This window comes from Phoca vitulina, unplaced genomic scaffold, assembly GCF_004348235.1.
Source record: "Phoca vitulina isolate PV1807 unplaced genomic scaffold, GSC_HSeal_1.0 scaffold25, whole genome shotgun sequence".
In the NCBI taxonomy this organism is placed as follows: domain Eukaryota; kingdom Metazoa; phylum Chordata; class Mammalia; order Carnivora; family Phocidae; genus Phoca; species Phoca vitulina.
The window spans coordinates 30267355-30287400 of NW_022589728.1; the positions used below are offsets into that span (position 1 = coordinate 30267355).

General features: G+C 38.5%; 1 pseudogene; it reads right to left on the reverse strand.

Moving 5' to 3' along the window:
- Nucleotides 1–18233: 18233 nt before the first annotated feature.
- On the reverse strand, nucleotides 18234–18542 carry LOC116642950 (annotated as a pseudogene).
- Between the last annotated feature and the right edge of the window lie 1504 nt (nucleotides 18543–20046).

The following is a 20046-nucleotide window of genomic DNA, read 5'->3' on the forward strand; positions in this document are numbered from 1 at the left end:
CCTTTTCCAGAATATAGTTGTGTATGTGGCCTTTTCAGATTGGTTTCTTTTACTTAGTAATATGCATTTAAGTTTCCTCCATGTCTTCTCATGGCTTCGTAACTCATTTCTCATTAATGCTGAAAAATATTCCATTGTCTAGACCTACTATAGTTTATGACATTCACCTACTGAAGGACATTTTGATTGTTTCCAAGATTTGGCAATTACGAATAAAGCTGCTATACACATCCACATGCAGGTTCTTGTGTAGACATAAGTTTTCAACTCCTTTAGGTAAATACCAAGGAGCATGATATAGTAAGAGTAGGTTTCATTTTGTAAGGAACCACCAAACTGTCTTTCAAAGTGGCTACACCATTTTGCATTCCCACTAGCAATGAATGAGAGTTCTGTTCCTCCACATCCTCACTAGTATTTGGTGTCAGTAGTATAGATTTTGGCCATTCTAATAGGTGTGGAGTGGCATCACATTGCTGTTTTAGTTTGCATTTTCCTGATGGGGTATGATGTGGAGCATCTTTTCATATGCTTATTTGCCCTCTGTATATCTTATTTGGTGAGGTGTCTGTTAAGGTGTTTGGCCCATTTTTAATTGGGTTGTTTGTTTTCTTATTGTTGAGTTTTAAGAGTTCTTTGTATATTTTGGATAGTAGTCCTTTATCAGATAATTTTTTGCAAATATTTTCTCCAGCCTTTGAATAATGGTTTACTTTTCAAAATATATGTTGATGCTTTACTTTTAGTAACAAATTGCTTCAGACAGGTTTTCAAATGATTATCACACTTGAATAATATATCATGTATATTTTAACACTGCAATTTAAACATTTTTTTTTGGAGATGGACTGCCCAAATACTGCAGTCTTTAATCACATGTGCTTCCTGAATACTTGAAATGTGGCTAGTATGACTCAGAAGTTGAATTTTTAATTTTACTTACTTTTAATTAAAATTTAAGAAATGATCCTTATACAGTTATTGGGAAACTTTTAAATATATGTGGGAGAACTTGAATATGTGAATCTACTCTTCCAATTATAGAAATGTCTAAATTTTATGAAATCTAAGTGTCAATCAAGCATTGCAAAAGAAAATTTAGAATCTGAATTGAGTTGTACTAATAGTATAAAATGCACACTGAACTTTGAGGACAATATAAAAAAGTGCAATATCTCATTAAAAATTCTTGCACTGATTACATAAACTATGAGATGTTGAAATTATGACATTTTCGATATACTGGGCTAAATAAAATACGTTACTAAAATTACTAAATTACTAAAATTAATTCAGTAAAATAATGTTTCTTTTCACTTTCTTAACCTGGCTACTAGAAAATTTTATTTATTTATTTATTTATTTTAAAGATTTTTATTTATTTATTTGACAGAGAGAGACACAGGGAGAGAGGGAACACAAGCAGGGGGAGTGGGAGAGGGAGAAACAGGCCAAGCAGGGAGCCCGATGCGGGCCTCGATTCCAGGACCCCGGGATCATGACCCGAGCCGAAGGCAGACGCCCAACGCCTGAGCCACCCAGGCGCCCCATAGAAAATTTTAGATTACACATATGGCTCACATTACGTTTCTATTGAGTAGCACTATTTTAGAGTCACATAGTGACACCAACGTTTATTTGTTTATTCAACATGTGTGTCAGGGACTTGGCCAGCCATTGGGGATTCAATATGGGCAACCTTAACAGGCACTTGCTGGCTCTCATAGAGCTTACATTCTAGTTCTGGAGAAGATAATATACAAGGAGATAAATAAACCAACATCAGGTAGTGATTTCAGAGAAAACAGAACGAGGTAATCTGACGTAATGACTGCTCTGAGGGTTGGCAACACTAGGTGGGGCAGCTCAGGGAGGTCAGTCCAAGGAGGTGGACAGTGGAGCTGATACCTAGAGGATGAGAAGAAAACAGTCACAGAAAGATGAGACAAAACATGTTCCAGACATAGGGAACAGCAGGAGTTTGTGGATTCCATTCTCGTTCATGACAGTTTCACCTAAACATGACCACCGGTACTAACCCGTGACACACATAGATATATGTTCTTCTAAAACCATGACAAAAGTACACATATATGTTCCTCGTGAGCAGAGTCCAAACTCCATTAAGGCAGGAGGTTTTATTGTGATTATTTACTGGTGCATACCCAATAACTAAGTATTCAATAAAATTGAATTGAGAGTCCAGTAACACTCCTGTAAAATTACCTCAGGAATATTTCTATGGGCTATTAGCTTCATGTTCCTATGTTAACATATTTAGTGTCTGATCATTGCTGGAGAAATGGCATATTGAAATTTTCTAGAATCAACAACTGGCTCCTTTATTGATTTCATATCAACAAAAATAGTAACCTATGGTATAGGAACTTGGTAACTTAAATAGCAATGAAAGAATTAATATAAAAGAAGGTTATTGGGTCTACATGAAAAAATTTCACCTTATCAGTTGTGTAGAGTAACAAAGTAAGCTTGCCAGACTTACTTAAGGGGTTGGTGTCTTTAAAAGCAGCTCAGCTTATGTCCCAAACACATGGGCCATCCTGTGGAATGCTAATATTCTATGAACAAGTCCACTAAGTTATGTATCATATAAGACAGAGATTTCCTTCAAACAAGAAGCTTTCCAGAAATTATTTTTAAGTTTTTTATTTTAATTCCAGTATAGTTAAGTACAGTGTTATATTAATTTCAGGTGTACAATATAGTGATTTAATAATTCTACACATTACTCAGTGCTTATCATGATAAGTGTACTCTTTAATCCCCATCACCTATTTCACTTATTCCCCCACCGACCTCCCCCTCCAGTAATATCACTTTGTTGTCTATAGTTAAGAGTCTGTTTCTTGGATTGTCTCTCTCTCTCTCTTTTTCCCTTTGTTCATTAGTTTTTTTTTTTTCTTAAATTCCACATATGAGTGAAATCATGTGGTATTTGTCTTTCTCTGACTGACTTATTTTGCTTGGCATTATACCCCCCAACTCCATCCACGTTGTTGCCAATGGCAAAATTTGATTCTTTTTTAGGACTGAGTAATATTCCACTATATATACCACATCTTCTTTCTCTCTTCATCTATCAATGGACACTTGACTGCTTCCATAATTTGGCTATTGTAAATAATGCTGCAATAAACATAGAGGTGCATGTTTTTTTTTTGAATTAGTGTTTTTGTAATTTTTCGGTAAATGCCCATACTGTTTTCCACAGTGGCTGCACCAGCTTGCATGGCCACCAACAGTCCACCAGAGTTCCTTTATCTCCACATTCTTACCAACACTTATTGTTTCTTATGTTTTTGACTTTAGCTCTTCTGACAGTGTGGGGTGGTATCTCATTGTAGTTTTGACTTGCATTTCCCTGATGATGAATGATGTTGAGCATCTTTTCATATGTCTGTTGGTTATCCATATATCTTCTCTAGAGAAATGTCTGTTCATGTCTTCTGCCCATTCTTAAATTGGATTATTTGGTTTTTTGGGGTGTGGAGTCATGTAAGTTCTTTATAAATTTTACATGCTAACCCCTTATCAGAAATGTCATTTGCAAATATCTTTTCCCACTCAGTAGGTTGCCTTTTTGTTTTGTTGTTTCCTTTGCTGTGCAGAAGCTTTTTATTTTGATGCAGTCGCAATGGTTTATTTTTGCTTTGGTTTCCCTTCCCTCAGGAGACATACCCAGAAAAATGTTGCTATCGCCAATGTCAGAGATATTACTACCTATGTTCTCTTCCGGACTTTTATGGTTTCAGGTCTCACATTTAGGTCTTTCATCCATTTTGAATTTATTTTTGCGTATGGTTTAAGAAAGTGGTCCAGTTTCATTTTTTTGCATGTAGCAACACCATTTGTTGAAGAGACTGGTTTTTTTTTTTTTTCCTCATTGCATATTCTGGCTTCTTTTGTCAAAGATTAATTGACCATATAATCATGGGTTTATCACTGGGCTCTCTATCCTATTCTATTGATCTAAGTGTCTATTTTTCTGTCAGGACCATACTGTTTTGATTACTCTAGCTTTGTAGTATAATTTGAAATCTGGAATTGTGATACCTCCAGCTTTTTCTTTAAAAAAGAAATATTTTATTTATTTATTTTAGAGAGAGAGAGAGAGAGAGATCAGGGGGAGGAGCAGAGGGAGAGGGACAGGGAGATAATCTCCAGCAGACTCCTCACAGAGTGCAGAACCCAATCCAGGGCTCCATCCCAGGACCCTGAGATCATGACCCGAGCTGAAACCAAGAGCTGGACTCTCAACTGACTGAGCCACCCAGGAGCCCCCAGTTTTTCTTTTTCAAGATTGTTTTAGCTATTCGGGGTCTTTTGTGGTTCCATGTAAATTTTAGAGTTATTTGTTCTAGTTCTGTGAAAAATATTATTGGTATTTTGATAGGGATTGCATTAAATCTGTAGATTTCTTTGGGTAATATGAACATTTTAACAATATTTGTTCTTACAATCCACGAGCATGGAATTTTTCCTATTTGTTTTTGTAATCTTCAATTTCTTTCATCAGTGTTTTATAGTTTACAGAGTATGGGTCTTTCACCTTTTTGGTTAAGTTTATTCCTAGGTATTTTATTATTTTTGGTGCAATTATAAATGGGATTGCTTTCTTAATTTCTCTTTCTGTTGCTTCACTGTTAGTGTATAGAAATGCAACAGATTTCTGTACATTGATTTTGTACCCTGTGACCTTCCTGAATTCATTTATCAGTTCTAGTAGTTTTTTGGTAGTCTTTTGGGTTTTTTATATATGGTATCATGTCATCTACAAATAATGAAAGTCCTACTTCTCCCTTAGCAATTTGGATGGCTTTTATTTCTTTTTATTGTCTGATTGCTTGGGCTAGGACTTACAGTACTATGTTGAATAAAAGTGGTCAGCATGGACATCCTTATTCTAGAGGGGGAAGGCTTTCAATTCTTCCCCATTGAATATGATATTCACTGTGGGTTTTTCATATATGTCCTTTATTATGTTGAGGTATATTTCCTCTAACTTTGTTGAGAGTTTTTAATCATGAATGGATGTTGTACTTTGTCAAATGCCTCAATTTTCTGCCTCAATTGAAATGATCATATGGCTTTTATCCTTTCCCTTACTGATGTATCACATTAATTGATTTGCAAATATTGCACTACCTCTGCATCCCTGGACTAAATCCCACTTGATGGTGATGAACAATTTTTTTAATGTATTGTTGGATTTGGTTTGCTAAAATTTTGTTGAGGACTTTTGCATCTATGTTCATCAGAGATGTTGACCTATAGTTCTCTTTTTTTGTAGTGTCTTTATCTAGTTTTGGGATCAGGGTCATGCTGGCCTCATAGAATTTCCTTCCTTCTTCTTCTATTTTTTGGAATAGTTTGAGAAGAATAGATAATAACTTTCTTTAAATGATTTGGTAGAATTCATCTGTGAAGCAAACTGGTCATGGACTTTTGTTTGTGAGAAGTTTTTTGATTACTAATTCAATTTCATTGCTGGTAATCAGTCTGTTCAAATTTTCTATTTCTTCTGATTCAAATTTGGGAGGTTGTATATTTCTAAGAATTTATCCATTTTTTCCTAGGTTGTTCAATTTGTTGGCCTATAATTTTTCATAATATTCTCTTACAATTCTTTGTATTTCTGTGGTCAGTTGTTATTTCTCTTCTGTCATTTCTGATTTTGTTCGAATCCTCTCTCTCTTTTTTTTTTTTTTTGATGAGTCTGGCTAAAGGTTTGTCAATTTTCCTGATCTTTTCAAGGAACCATAAACTGTCCAGAAATTTAATCCAAAGACCCATATGTCATATCTTATGTATCTACTTTGCAGTATAACTTGGAATATAAGCAACTGCCTAGTACTTCCATAAATTACCTTCATCTCAGTTCCTAAGACTTAATCTTGCTGCCTGGATAAGATAGAATGTGCCCTCATCAAATAATCAGTATCATTCAGCACAGTGTTGGTGGATTGTTATACGAACAGATGGAATACAATAAGGAGAATCACATTAAAAAACAATTCAGCATTATAAGACCTTGGATTCAACATTCTTTGAAGAATATCTTCCCTGTGTATTAATGAAGAAAATTCAGATTTAATCAAAATTTTGTGGTCATCCTTTCTTGAAAACTAGTAGAAATTATACCGTTAACATTTTCAAATCTTGTTTCATTGTTTAAAACTCATGCTGGCAAAATTTTTTCACAAAACCTTTTTTGGCAAACCTACTATGTCCAAGGCATTGTACTAGGTGCAATGAGGGAACAAAGTAATGAATAAGATGTGATTTCTGGGTGCTTGGGTGGCACAGTCGGTTAGGCCTCCGACTCTTGGTTTCATCTCAGGCCATGATCTCAGGGTCATGGGATCAAGCCCCACATTGGGCTCCATGCTCAGCACCGACTCTGCTTGAGATTCTTTCCCTCTCCCTTTCTCTCCCCCTCTGCCTTCCCCCCTGTACACATATAATGTGCACAAGATAAGTGATATCTTCATCCCATCTCCAATCTCTCCTCATTCCTGAGTTCCCCTCACCATCCTGAAATTTATCTCAATCATGACTTAAAGTTCCTTGTACTTTACTTGTTCACCAAATATTTGCTGTATTAATGCATTAATTAACAAAAACAATGAGGTTTGTGTTTAGGCTATGTAATCCTTCTTATTGCTTGTGCATGAGTTTTAAACCAATAAAACCATAGGCTCAAATCTGTGTTTTACAAAGATACAGTGGTACTAGGAAGGGTATATTATAAAGGATAAAGTAAGCAGATGTAATTTCCTTCACAAGGCATGACTTATGGGATGGTGAGGAGCTGAGCAAGGGTAACAGCAGAGAGATGATGGAAAAGCAGTAGAAGAAAGTGAGGAATGACAGGAAGGGTAGAGGAAGCTCCTTCCTTCTGGAGCAGCCTGGTCCCCATGAACAAAGTACATGGGAGAAAATGTGCCTTTAGCTGTAAAAGGAATTCCCATAGGAACAACTATGTTTTTTATTCACAAATATTCAAATAACAACATTTAAATGCATATACCAGACCATACTCTTACTCCAGAGCCATGGAGAAGGGGTGTTCAGTGACTAAAGCCTTCCTTTGCTCTGGAAATGTGGAGAGTAGGGATGTGGCCCCAGACCACTCAGTGCTGACTGGGGACAAGCCCTCTCTGGTTCAGGCCGACAGCTTTGCACTTTGCTCCACTATGGACAGCTTCCATGGAATGCATCCCTCTGACCTTTGCCTGTGTTTATTTCTTTTGGAGGAAATGAGGGTATTTTTTCTGACAATTTTTAAGTTGAAGAGGAAACATACCCAATCTTGGGATAATAAGGAGTAGAGACAAAGCCATGATGAGAGGGTGTGTTTTCACAGAATGTGTGTGATAGGTTAAGAAAGGGTTCATGCCTAGGTTCTCATTTTATTTTAACAAAGTTCCCATATTAATGTAATATTATTACCAATGTTTGGGGATTTCTTAGAGCTTTAAGATAAAATGTTGGCAGGTAATTTAGGCATATTTTGTTTGGTTCTCTCCCCCACAGGCTATTGGGAACTTTTAATGTGAGAATTATTTTATATTTCCTATCCTGGGTTTAACAGGCAAAGTAAAGGTAACCTTATTTAGGTTGTGTATCATTCACTGAATATTTGTTCACAGTGACTGATCATTGACACTTTGGTTTCAAATAGTGATGGTTTTGGAAAGAGTGGCTGAGCCGGTAGGCTATGCATCAGTTAAAAGTATTGTGGCTAATTATAGATTTGTGTTGTGACTTCAAGGGTGTTGTGTAATTTCTTTACCTGCCCTCTTACTCATAAAAGGGACTGTTCTTTCATAGTGTAGCAGGTGCAAGTAGGAACCAACTAAAGAGCTGGCAAAGCACTTTCTGAACATTGAATGTGTCCTACTCTGTCTTTATTTAATAAAGCAAGCATCATTATGAAGACCTGCCTGTAGGAAAGTGAAAAAGTGAACCTGGAAAACCAGAAAGGAATGTACACATGAACCAGTTGTGATTATTGGAAGATATCACTAAGAAAATGTCCAGGAGGACAGACAGAAACACACACACACACACACACACACACACACACACATCAAGTTTGTTCTCTTCTTTATGTTCAGTTAACATTAAGTTATTCCCTTTTTAATTCCTGGCTATAATTTCCTTGGAGGTAAGTGTTACATTATTCATCCTTGGATACCCTAGGCTTAGCATTCTGTATGACGTGGACGTTCTGTATTGTTTATTGTTGAGTTAGGAGGGAATCAATCAGATTGATTTAGATCATATTAAGGCATAAATGACAGGTAATGTTGTAATATTAGTAGAAGTATTTGCATTTTTAAAAATAGATCCTGATTAACCCCTTGAGGTTATTTTTGACAGAGTCAAGGGAAAAATTTCAGGTGTGGGAAATATACAGTAGAACAGAAGAACTAGCCTGGCTTCCTCAAGTCATAGTAGTATGTATGTACACTGCTACTTGTGCTTCTAAGAACTTTTTTCAACCCACAAGGAATGAGCACACCCTGTGTTTTCGAAACATCTGTTCATAACCTCACTTTTAGCAGTCTCAGCCCACTTATATTTTATATGCTTTTAAAAATTGCACAGACATCATGTGGTTTTAATTACATAAATAGAACGAAATACAAAGGAGGTATTCAGCCACATATTCATCAAATGTCTACAAAGTGTCAGTCACTGTGCTGGACGCTCTGGCATAAAACTGAGGAAGACAAGCAGGGGCAGGCACATGAAGACTCTGAACTTTCTGGAGGGGAGGGCCCGTGCATCTGGAGTGGTCTAGAGTGGCTCTGGCAGACAGTAGGCACAGTTTCTGCTTCACAGAAGGCACTGAAGAAATGACATTTAAGAGAGAGAAGAAGGAAGAGGTCAGGGAGAAGGAGGACTAGAAGAAGAAGGAGAAAAGGGAGAAAGGAAAGAGAGAGTAGGGAAGAGGGAAGAAGGGAAAGAGAAAAGGGGATGCTTAGGATGAGCACTCGGGTGCCCCAGGTTGCAGACAAAATGAGAACCATGTGGTAGAATGAAAACACCAGACGGTAGCAGATGCCACAATAGGGCCCTAACTGTGACCTGACACTGGCAAAGAGACAGAACAGGAGCAGCTCATCCAGGAACAATTCTGATTACAAGGAGACACTGAGTATTCTTTCTAGGAGGTGATCTTGCCGCGGGACTTCTCCCCAGTGAACTCTGATCAAGTAAGAAAGCACACATGTCAGGCATCTGTGAATTGTATTTGCCGTCTAGGTGTTAACTTCCCTCTTGACGAAAATCCTCTCTCACTGGGTGAAATGTGCATTCCTGCATTCATTCAGTGGCTTGCCAAGATTCTCCAAACCTGGATATTATTATCCCTGCAACAGGATTCTTGGTCATGATTTGATGCTATAAAGACAAATTTATATATCTCTTCCTTGTAATTCTGTCACTATTCCTTATAATTCTCTCATTATTTTAAAATATTCAGTGAATACCAGCATACCTATGACATTTTCATGGTTGCCATATAAGCAAGTGTTATATCAAAAAAAAGGTCCAGAAACTCTGGAGTTAAGACATACTGAAATCCTGTTTCCACTGTTCACTGGCTTGTGACCTTTGGCAATCTAATTAATTTCTATGGCACTCAGCTTTCTCATCTGTAAAATTGGAAAGCTGTATTTTATGGTATCGGTTAAATTCGCAGTCTTGACGTCAAGTATTTTGCATGTTGCCTAGCATGTACCTCACTCAACATGTGGCAGCTAGTAATGGTGGTGGTGGTGGTGGTGGTGGTAATATAGTCCCAGAAGATAAACCACACACACTTGGGGATGTGAGTCTGGGCTGGGAAGAATTGGAAAATTTTCTCTAATGCAGAATAGCCTTACTCTCAGTTATCTTTGATTTTAGAACTCTCAAAAGGTTGAGTGCTCTCTCCAGCAATGATTCTGGAATGAAAGTTTAGTCTCGGAACCTGAGAAATTCATGAAATCCAAAGAAGTTTTCTTGATATTCATGTTTCAGAGCAAGAATATTTTTTTCTCAAGAGATGATACCATGTTAATACTCTTCCTCTCACTGTGGAAAATTTTCCTCCACAAATGGAAATATTTTTAATGCTCTTAAAAAATGGATATATGCTTGATACAAAAATTCAAGTAATATAGCTATAGAGCAGAAAATCATTGTGCCACTGTCTGGATTATCACTTTTTATGATTCCAGGAATAGCCTTTCAGTCTTTTTTTCTATGCATGTGTAAGCAAAAAGATGGAATATCAGTATGAATTTTTATTAAAGACATTGGATACTATGTCAAGATTTTGTGTATACATACTCTTCCGTAACTTTCATCTTCACTTAGTAATACATCATGGCCATCTCTTTGTGTCAATAAATATAAATACATCTCATTTTTTTTTGATTGCTGCCAAGTATTCCATTTGTATGTGTGCCATGTTTTAACAAATAACTCCACTTTTCACTGTTAAAATAATTTTAGTAAACATTCTTGTACATATTTATATTTGTCTATTTGTGTTGGTATTCCTGTAGAATAAATGCCTAGAGGTATAGTTGAAGGGCCAGTGGGCATACACATTCTAAATGCTGATACACGTTGTTGAATTGCCCTCTAAGAAGCTTATGCTCTTTAAACTCCCACCAGCAGTGAATGACATCACCTATTTCCTTTCAGAGGAACTGGCTTAAAATGGGGCTTGCTTTCAGTGGGGCTTATCATTTGAAATAGTCAACATGGTAACAAGGTAAATAGATAAGAGAACACAAAGTTGACTACTAGAACCCAGAGCCAGAATGCTATCCAGGGCCTGGTTTATGGTGGCCAGTAGTCACTCAGTACATATTTGGTGACAGACTGAGCATCTGGCTGTCTAACCAAGCTCATCAAGGGCCTGGCTCAAGGAAAGACCAGTAGATGGAATAAAGACAAAGTAACATTATGTACAAACATTAGAATTCAGTCTTCTGCTAAAAAAACAAAAAAGTATGAGTGAAGAGCCTGAAGCAACTTCACTTGAGAAGGCTTAGGGGAGATGGTTGGAACTTCTCCAGTTCTGGTCAGAGACAGGTAGAGTATTCATCTTCCAATTGCCATGTTTTCATATGCTTTCCAAATAAGGAAGCAGGAAAATTACGACTATGCTTTGGTCGTAACTACTCCCTGGAGGCCCTTGTAAAATATGCTTTTCCCCCTTTGTGCCTTTTGGGTGCCTGAGGATTTGCATTTATAGTTCCCAATGGAGGTGATTTTCTTTATTTTTAAGTATAGAAAGCAAGTTGGAAATATTGTATTTTTCTGGGATTAAAAAGAGTTACTTTGATTCTAATTCTCTTAGAACGCTTATTCTCTTTAGTGTATAAATATTAGGGAGTGACTTATACATATTAAAGACCGTGTTGCATGACGGGGTTTATCAGTCAGGGACCTGGGTAGCCAAATCAAATTAAGTGCAAATCTGCAATAAATAAATGATAGTATCAAATGGCATATTTAAATAGCATAGGCATTCCTTTAATGTGGAAACAGATAGAGAAAAGCTAGCATAAAATTTGATTTAAAATTTAGGGAACTGGATTGTGTTTCCTAACATTATGACTTCCACGCCTGAGGGTGCACCGTTGGGACCAGTTGCCCTTTTCATGACCCTCGCGTGGTTGCATACACCACGAAGCCGCCTCCTGATCATTAATACTGCACAGAGCAAGGATTCTACCAAGAATAATTGTTTTGCCTAATTAAAGACATAAGTCATCCTTCAAAGGTACTTCAATGAATACAAATGATGAAAAACTCCTTTGAACGTCTCTATTAAAAATTGCTGCTGGTGTCAGATATTGGTAAATGAAAACCTTCACGGAGTGACAGGTTCATCTACTACAAATAAAGTCATCCCCTTGATTAGTTCTGAGTGGATTAATCATTATATATGTGTGTGAAGAATCATGAATGACTTTGACAAGGGCTGATTTTTTTTAAGGGGTTCTTTATCTCCTTTTCCTCCCCTGGAGACATCATTCTGGTAAAGATTTTGAGGAGGTTGCAACTTCATTTATGTTTTACAGGCTGTGCTTTTCCAAGCAATCATTGAAGTTTATATTTCTAATATATGTGTTGTTACTCCAACATAGTCCCTAGAATATGCTTATGTTCCTTAGAATTTTCCAAATTATTTATTTATTAAATCCTCAAAGAAAGGCGTTCTGGTTCGGAGAAAACATCTAATGTGAAATGCAATTTTTTTTTTTCTTTTTTCTTTGCCATAATGTGCCTGGGTTTTACAAAACATGTTTCTTTCTTTGTATTTTTTAGCCAAAGGAAAAAAATTAGCATCCTTTCAATAATATTAGCAGGCAAGACTATGAGCTGAAGCATTCCCAGGGATGTCACAGTGGAATTTCCCTTCCTCTGAGTTTCTCCGGAGTTTTGATTCCTGATTGCCCTAACCCTTGGAAGCAGCTATTCTAGCTCTTGCTCTTTCCCCTACTTATCTTGCCAAATATTGCAAATGTCATTCTTGCTTCCTCCAAAATCACACTCGGGCACATTGTCCTCACTTTTTTCTAGATGGCTTTTTTCCCCCTTGTCCTTTGACATACTTCTGAGTTCCTCAGGACTACAGAATACAGACTATTTTAAATCAAGTTGATGACACATTCTCAGTTCCCATATCTATGTTTTTTTTTTTTTTAATTCTGATACATGTATTGTCTTTATTCAAAAATAACAGTCTATTCAAAAAGCACAAAATAGTAGTCCAGAGTGCAACCCAACAATTTCATTCCTGCAAAAATATCTGGAACATAAAACCTTAGTAAACAGATCTTCTTAAAAGTATGTTATTCCTTTTAATTGTTGGATACTTACCTAATGACATGATTTGGGAAAGCAAATGAAAAAAATCTAAGTATGTAGAAGGCATATGATAATTTTCCATGTAATATATAAATGCTACTTTTTGATGTTTTTAGGTTACTTTTGCCAAAAAAAATTTTTTTCCCTCATGGGATATAAGATACACTGTTCTTTTAAAAATGTGCTAAATTGTCCTCCTACATTCCTTCAATCGCTACAACTTTACAATCACATCAAAAAGTAATTAGGAAAGTCATAGAATTCTGCTGCCATCAGTGGCCTTTAAGGCATCCGTTTTATCTTATGGATGAGGAAATAGGTCCCCAGTATGGTTTGTCCAAAATTATATAGATAACAACTCAACCAGAAACAAAATACAGTTCACTTTGTTTTATATGAATGCTCTTTTCCATATGGAAATTATATTTTCTCAGTGTTACTCTATTTCCCTAAATTATAGTCCAACGTCTGCCGTGTTAGAAGTTACAATATTTACTATCTGTATCGGACAACTTTAAGCATCTCCTTAGATTTTCTTGATGGGGTCGTCTCTTGGATCCTCTGCCCCAGCCTTCCCAGCAACCAAGACAGTAAGTCATAAATAATACTGCATTCCCAGAAGGATTGTAGATATTAGTGTCAGCATCAAAGACTTGAAGAATGCAGAGTTTGGGTTCCCTATCGTATCCCTATTCAGTGTACCTGCATGTGTAGCCCCTGCAAGAACTAGATGGATAGCGGCCATCCCTACGGAGCAGCATCACCTTCAGCAGACGACCGCTCTGAGCCAAGCAGGCACGCCAGCTGTGGTATTTTGACTGCAGCCAACAAACACATTCGGAGATCCAGGCAAGCAGCTGCTGTCAGCAGGTAGCAGGGTCCCAGGCACGTAGCGCTGTCCCGAGGTCAGGCCATTACTCGGGACTTGACCAGGAGGCTGATTAGCAATAACTAAGCCCAGCCTTCGGGGTAAGACAGCAATCTGATCACCGGAACTAGTCAACAGAGTAGGCTTTGGGTCCCAGAAACAAGAAGGAAGCCTGATTGCCAGAACCAAGACACTGATGGTCTGGAGCCTGGGCTGCAACATCAGAGGATGGGGTGAGGCTGTCTCTAAGTGAGCACCCAGAGGAAGCGGACAGCACAGCTGGGGAAAGGATCCAGGAAAGGATGAAGTGGCCTGAACCACAGGGAGGGGCATCATGACTGACCAGGGCCTAACAGGTCACAGATAACCATGAACCGTTCCCACCTTCCCTCCCCCAACTGGGCTTTTAAGGTCTTCTTTTCCTTTTTTTTTTTCCCCATTTTATTTTAATGTCTAGCTTCTAGCTTCTTTTTGAGGCTTGCTATTGAAGAAGCAATCTTCAGAGAATAAAAGCCATTTCTGGTGCCTCCTTTTTGATCTCTCCTCAAATACAAATACTGTCCAAGAAATCCTCGCAGATCATTTTGTAATTAGCAACAGCCATAACTTAGTAATCGGCAAACTTTCTGAGAAGTTGGCACATTTATTCCTTCATTCATTTACACATCAATGATATACTCATTTGACAAGTATTTGCTAAGTGCCTACTGAATGCAAAATGCCTACTCTCAAGGCAGACAGACCCGTGTTCTAACACTAGCTTGCTGTTTCCTATAGGCAAGGCCTATTTCTTCAGGTGTTAAAAGGATTGAGTGAGATAATTCATAAAACATAAAGCACAGAACCTTGCAATAGTAATTAGTTAATGTATAGTAGCTACTACTATTACTTATACTTTTTTTAGTATCAATGATAATAACATTAAAACATGGTTACAGTCTACTGAAAGGACTAGACTTTAAAATAAATCAATGTAATACAGAGTAATAGGTGCTATGGTGCAGGTATGTACAAGTTTTGGAGGGAATAATAATTCTACTTGGAAAGGTCAGAGAAGTGTTGACAGGATGGATCATGTTTCAGCCTAAGGTTGAAAGTTGAAGAGTCCACCACACAGTCATGTGATTTTTTTTTTTTGTGATTTTTTACAAAAATCATTGTAGCAGCACTATGGAAGCTGGAGCTGGAATCAAATTGGGGGAAAGGAGGCAGGCAAGCCAGGGAGACCCCACAGGCAGGGGGGCCAGCGAGGAGCTGTTGAAATAGATCAGAAGGGAGGACATTAGCGTCTGTCTGGTTCCTGTTTTTAAACTGGGATTCTCCCAGCCTAATCCTAAGCAGTATACTGTAGGGATCCCAGCCCTGTCCCTGACAATCATCCCCTCCGTCCTCACTCTCTCTCGCTGGCTGGCATTGGTGTGGTCCAGAGGCAGACAGACACAGCATTGGGAAGACCTTTGGAACTGACCCTATGCAGGCAACTTCTGAGCCTCTCCAGTGTATCACAACCTCTGCCCTTCTTCTTCCTTTTTGCTAAACTCTGAACAGAGCAGTGTTTCCTCAAGTGAGGCACACTGGTCACATGTTTCAGAAGCACCCTGGAGGCTGGTTAAAAATGCCTATTTCTAGACCCCTCCCAGCAATCAGAATCCCTTGCAGTTGAAAATCCCTGTGCTTTTTGCCAGCTCCCCAGGGGTTACTGACTTTGAGAGCCCCTGCAAGAGACCACTAGACAAGTGGTCCTGACCACTAGTCAAGTAGTTCTTGAACTTGACTAATCATGTAACTGGCTTGGGGAGCTTTTTAAAAAATAGTCTTTGAGACCCCATCCCTCCAGAAATCTGAAGGTGTAGGGTTGAATAGGGAGTCCACCCTTTGGGACCCATGGCCTAATATCACCTTCCTGGTAACTTAACCTTCTGCTGCTAGAATAAATGAAATAACTGGTCACAAATCCTTCCTGGTGTAATTACAAAGGGATAGCTGAGTTGCCATTCTGTTGAATTGAATTACCGCAGAAAGCTTTCGAAAACAAAGAGACTGAGATGAAAGAGGAACGGTCCCTCTGACAACTTACTGCTAATAAGAGATGGCCTTGAGAAGGGGTGGTGAACGATGACCACAGCACTTCTTAACTTGATGCTTTATGAAGTGCGTGCTATGCAGAAAGCTGCCTGATTCGGGACAAAGGATTACCCTTTGATCTAATCACTCGCGTCAGAGCCTTTTCTAGCTCCTCTCTCATTTGCCTCAGAAATCTAGGGAACTCCCTTTAACCATGTAATACTTGTGTTTCCAGTTCAGAAAGCAAGGATCATCATTTTTCCACTTGCTCATCGGCCAGGATGTGTGAGGCTTATCAGGCCTGAAAAAGACCTAATCCAATAAAGGATCTTTTGGGGGTGGGAGGAGATCTGGGGTGGAATAAGAACTTTGGAGTAATTAAATAATAAATAATAATTAGAAATTTTAAAATAACAGTGAGAAAATGGATCCTGGACCTTGTCCACCATACCAGAACCAGGTCCAATGACTACAGTAGAGATAGTTTATGTGACTTAAAATGAGATTTAAAGAGGCAAAGGGGAAAGAAAGTCCTACAGAAACAGAACATTGTGCCATTAATTATCACTAAAAGTGAGTCTGGCTCCACCACTGATTTCTTCTCAGTTTAATGACTGCTCCCTGGGGTTACCTGTCAAAGCTCATTGTTCTGTCAGAAACTCTGTTGCACATTGGAGGGAGATTTTACTAGTTTGCAAATGATGAAAGGGTGCTCTTGGAACATTTTTCAAAGGAGTAATGGTAGCCTCTGAAAATTTTTGCTTTAATTTACCATGGTTGAACAATTGGGCAGTCTTCCAGCAAGAGATCTTTTAATAACTTTTTTTTACTTTTTTATTGTTATGTTAATCACCATACATTACATCATTAGTTTTTGATGTAGTGTTCCATGATTCATTGTTTGCGTATAACACTCAGTGCTCCATGCAGACCGTGCCCTCTTTAATACCCATCACCAGGCTAACCCATCCTCCCAACCCCCTCTCCTCTAGAACCCTCAGTTTGTTTTTCAGAGTCCATCGTCTCTCATGGTTCGTCTCCCCCTCCGATTTCCCCTCCTTCATCCTTCCCCTCCTACTATCTTCTTCTTTTTTTTTTTCTTAACATATACTGCATTATTTGTTTCAGAGGTACAGATCTGTAATTCAACAGTCTTGCACAATTCACAGCGCTCACCATAGCACCCCATCCCTCCCACCCCACCCCCCACTTTTAAGAACTTACAAGTACAAAAGAGGGTGACTTTTTTGCCTGCGGTAAAATGTGAGCCTTCTTATAATTCCTATTGTTTCAGCATTCATGTGAAGAGAATAGTCCAAGAACACACATGAACTATCCTTTCTACCTCCAGAAAGATAAAAAGGAGAATTCATTTTGAAGCATAAGCCTGCCAATAATAGGGCTGCCAGCCCACATGGCCTGGAAATTCCAGAAAAGCCTTCAAATGAAAAATCTGCAATCTAGAAGTATTTAGTCCATTATTATTAGGGAAGGACCAGTTCATCCAGAGAGTCAAGAAAGAATTCACTGAGAACGTGTCACTCCGGCTGAGTATTGCAGGATAACACAGGTTTGCCAGCTAGAGGAAGAGGGAAAGAAAGAGCATTCTAGGGAGTGTGAATAGGCATATACGTGCAGTGATTAAAAACAAAACAAAACAAAACAAAAAGCACATGTTTTAGTGCCAAAAGTCGGGGTGGGGGGTGGAGATGAGTGCATAAGGTGGCTATGTTGGGGGGGGGGGGGGTCAGCTGAGGGGGGATCTGGAGCCATAGATCAGGTGAAGGCATTTGTTACCAAGAGGAAAGTCATAAAGTCTTTCCAGTAAGAGAGTTAGTTGTGAAATCAGATTTGAGTTTTAATGAGGTAATTCTAGTTACAAAGTGACCTGGTTTATGGAGTGAGTGGCAATTGTGACTAGAAGACCATTAGAAGGCTAATGCAGTTAATACTAATTACAGAAGGATGAAGGGAGAGTGAATTAAGATGGGGATAAAGGGCCCCCAGAAGTACGATTTGGCTAGGATCACATGGAGAGGTTTCTTGATCTGTAGTCTTGTGGTTTTCCATACCTCACTCTCTTTACTGCTGTATCATTGTTTTACTGTCATTTGCTTTTTGCAAAAATACATGTCCTGTTATCTTCTGTTCCCACATGGCTGATAGCAGCCTCCCTTCTCTGAAATACCATTGCACTAATCCCATCCTGACTTATACTGTTTGTAAACTTGTTTTATTATATTATTATTATTATTATTATTATTATTATTATTATTTAGTTTGGATACCATTAGTTTGTTATAAAACAGAGACATGGAAATTATTTACATGATGAAAGATTTCACAACTTTAGTGGAATGGGCAGCTTCACGTGATGCCGTTTCAATAATGATTAATTTCACTCTACATACTTCCCAAGAATGTCACCATCTCTAAATGAGAAATAATCCTTGTCATCTAGAACTACTTTGGTGCTTCCATATTCTGGGAGAAGAACTTTATCTCCGACTTTCACGCTAACTGGTTGCATCTCTCCACCCTTTCCTTTAGAACCCAATCCAACGGCTGCTACTGTTGCTTGCAATACTTTTCCTTGAGATTTTTCTGGAAACATAATGCCTCCTTTGGTTGCAGTTTCAGCTGCACTCTTTTCAACTAAAACTCAGTCAAAGAGGGGAAGAAACTTTCTAAACACCTGTCCTGTCATGACTTCAGCAACCATAGCTCATGTAAACTTGTTTTAGATAGGATTCCGTCACTGCTTCGAATCTAGCTTTGGATGTAGCTGTCTATCCCTCTGCTTAGGGTCCATCTTAAGTGGAGCCAAACATACATTCTCCCGTCCACCATCACTATTATGACTTTAGCCCTAATGAGATAAGCCACAAAATGCAGAAACTTCAAAAAGACCCTTTACTTCTCCTAAGGAGCCTGATCTTAAAGGAGATATACTAGCAACTCTGCATTTCCTTTCCCAGGCCCCTACTATGGCCTTTTTAAAACTTTCCCAGTGTCGTATTTCCCAAGAATACACGCAAGTCCCCAGACCTCTTTGGCCTACAGGGGAAGAGGAAAAAAGAGGTAGCAAAAGGAATGAAACATTTATAATTTTTTTCAACCTCCCATTAATTGTTCCATGTCTTAACCTTGGAGCAGGGGACAGTCCAGGCATTGCTTTCTGCTGGCTGCACACTCTGATCAATGTCAGGGACCACAGAACGATAGGAATAGCAAACTGGGAAGGGTATAACTCATCTATGGGATTTTGGCGGGCTTGAGAGCAGGGCTGAGGCTCCTACTTCCCTGTAACTGCTACAATGGCTTACTTATGGTAGGAATATGATAGTAATTACATAAAGTAATTGATCCTTATTATAACTTTTCAAAAACTTGTGTTGGTCTTCATATTTTTAGAGAATTGCCACACAATCTCCTTTTGTCCTTTCCAGAATCTTGGCACATAATCGGTGGAAGTCTTATTGGTCCAATTATATAGATGATAATCTAAAATATGGGTTAAAATACTTAAACAAGCACCAATAGCAGTAAGTGGCAAACCAGGACTCAAACCTAGGGTTTTGACTCAGTACTCTATTGTCTTCTACATTCTTGGGTCTTCCGCTGGACCCTTATCATGACAGTTGTATTGAGGAGCCTGAACCTACATACTTGTCCATCTTTTCAAATTCCTGAGCAGTGATGGCAGGCCTCCATTTTCTGGTTGTGAAAAAAATATTTGAGGACTAAGAAAATGGTTAAGAATGCCAGTGATGGGGCGCCTGGGTGGCTCAGTTGGTTAAGCGACTGCCTTCGGCTCAGGTCATGATCCTGGAGTCCCTGGATCGAGTCCCGCATCGGGCTCCCTGCTCAGCAGGGAGCCTGCTTCTCCCTCTGACCCTCCCCCCTCTCATGTGCTCTCTCTCTCTCATTCTCTCTGTCTCAAATAAATAAATAAAACCTTAAAAAAAAAAAAAAAAAAAAAAAGAATGCCAGTGATGGGATAAACCCTATTTGTCCATCTACCCAGAGTTAATGAAAACTTATTAGAATTAATCTTAAAATATGAATATGGCAAAAGGTTTTCCCTGAGTACCTATTATATCAAAGCACCATCTCCCAAGTAAGGTTCTCCCATCTGGAGACCATCTGAGGGTATCACAAAAAATGGACATCCCAGGTTCCACCCTCCAATTGAGCCAGACTCCTTAGGG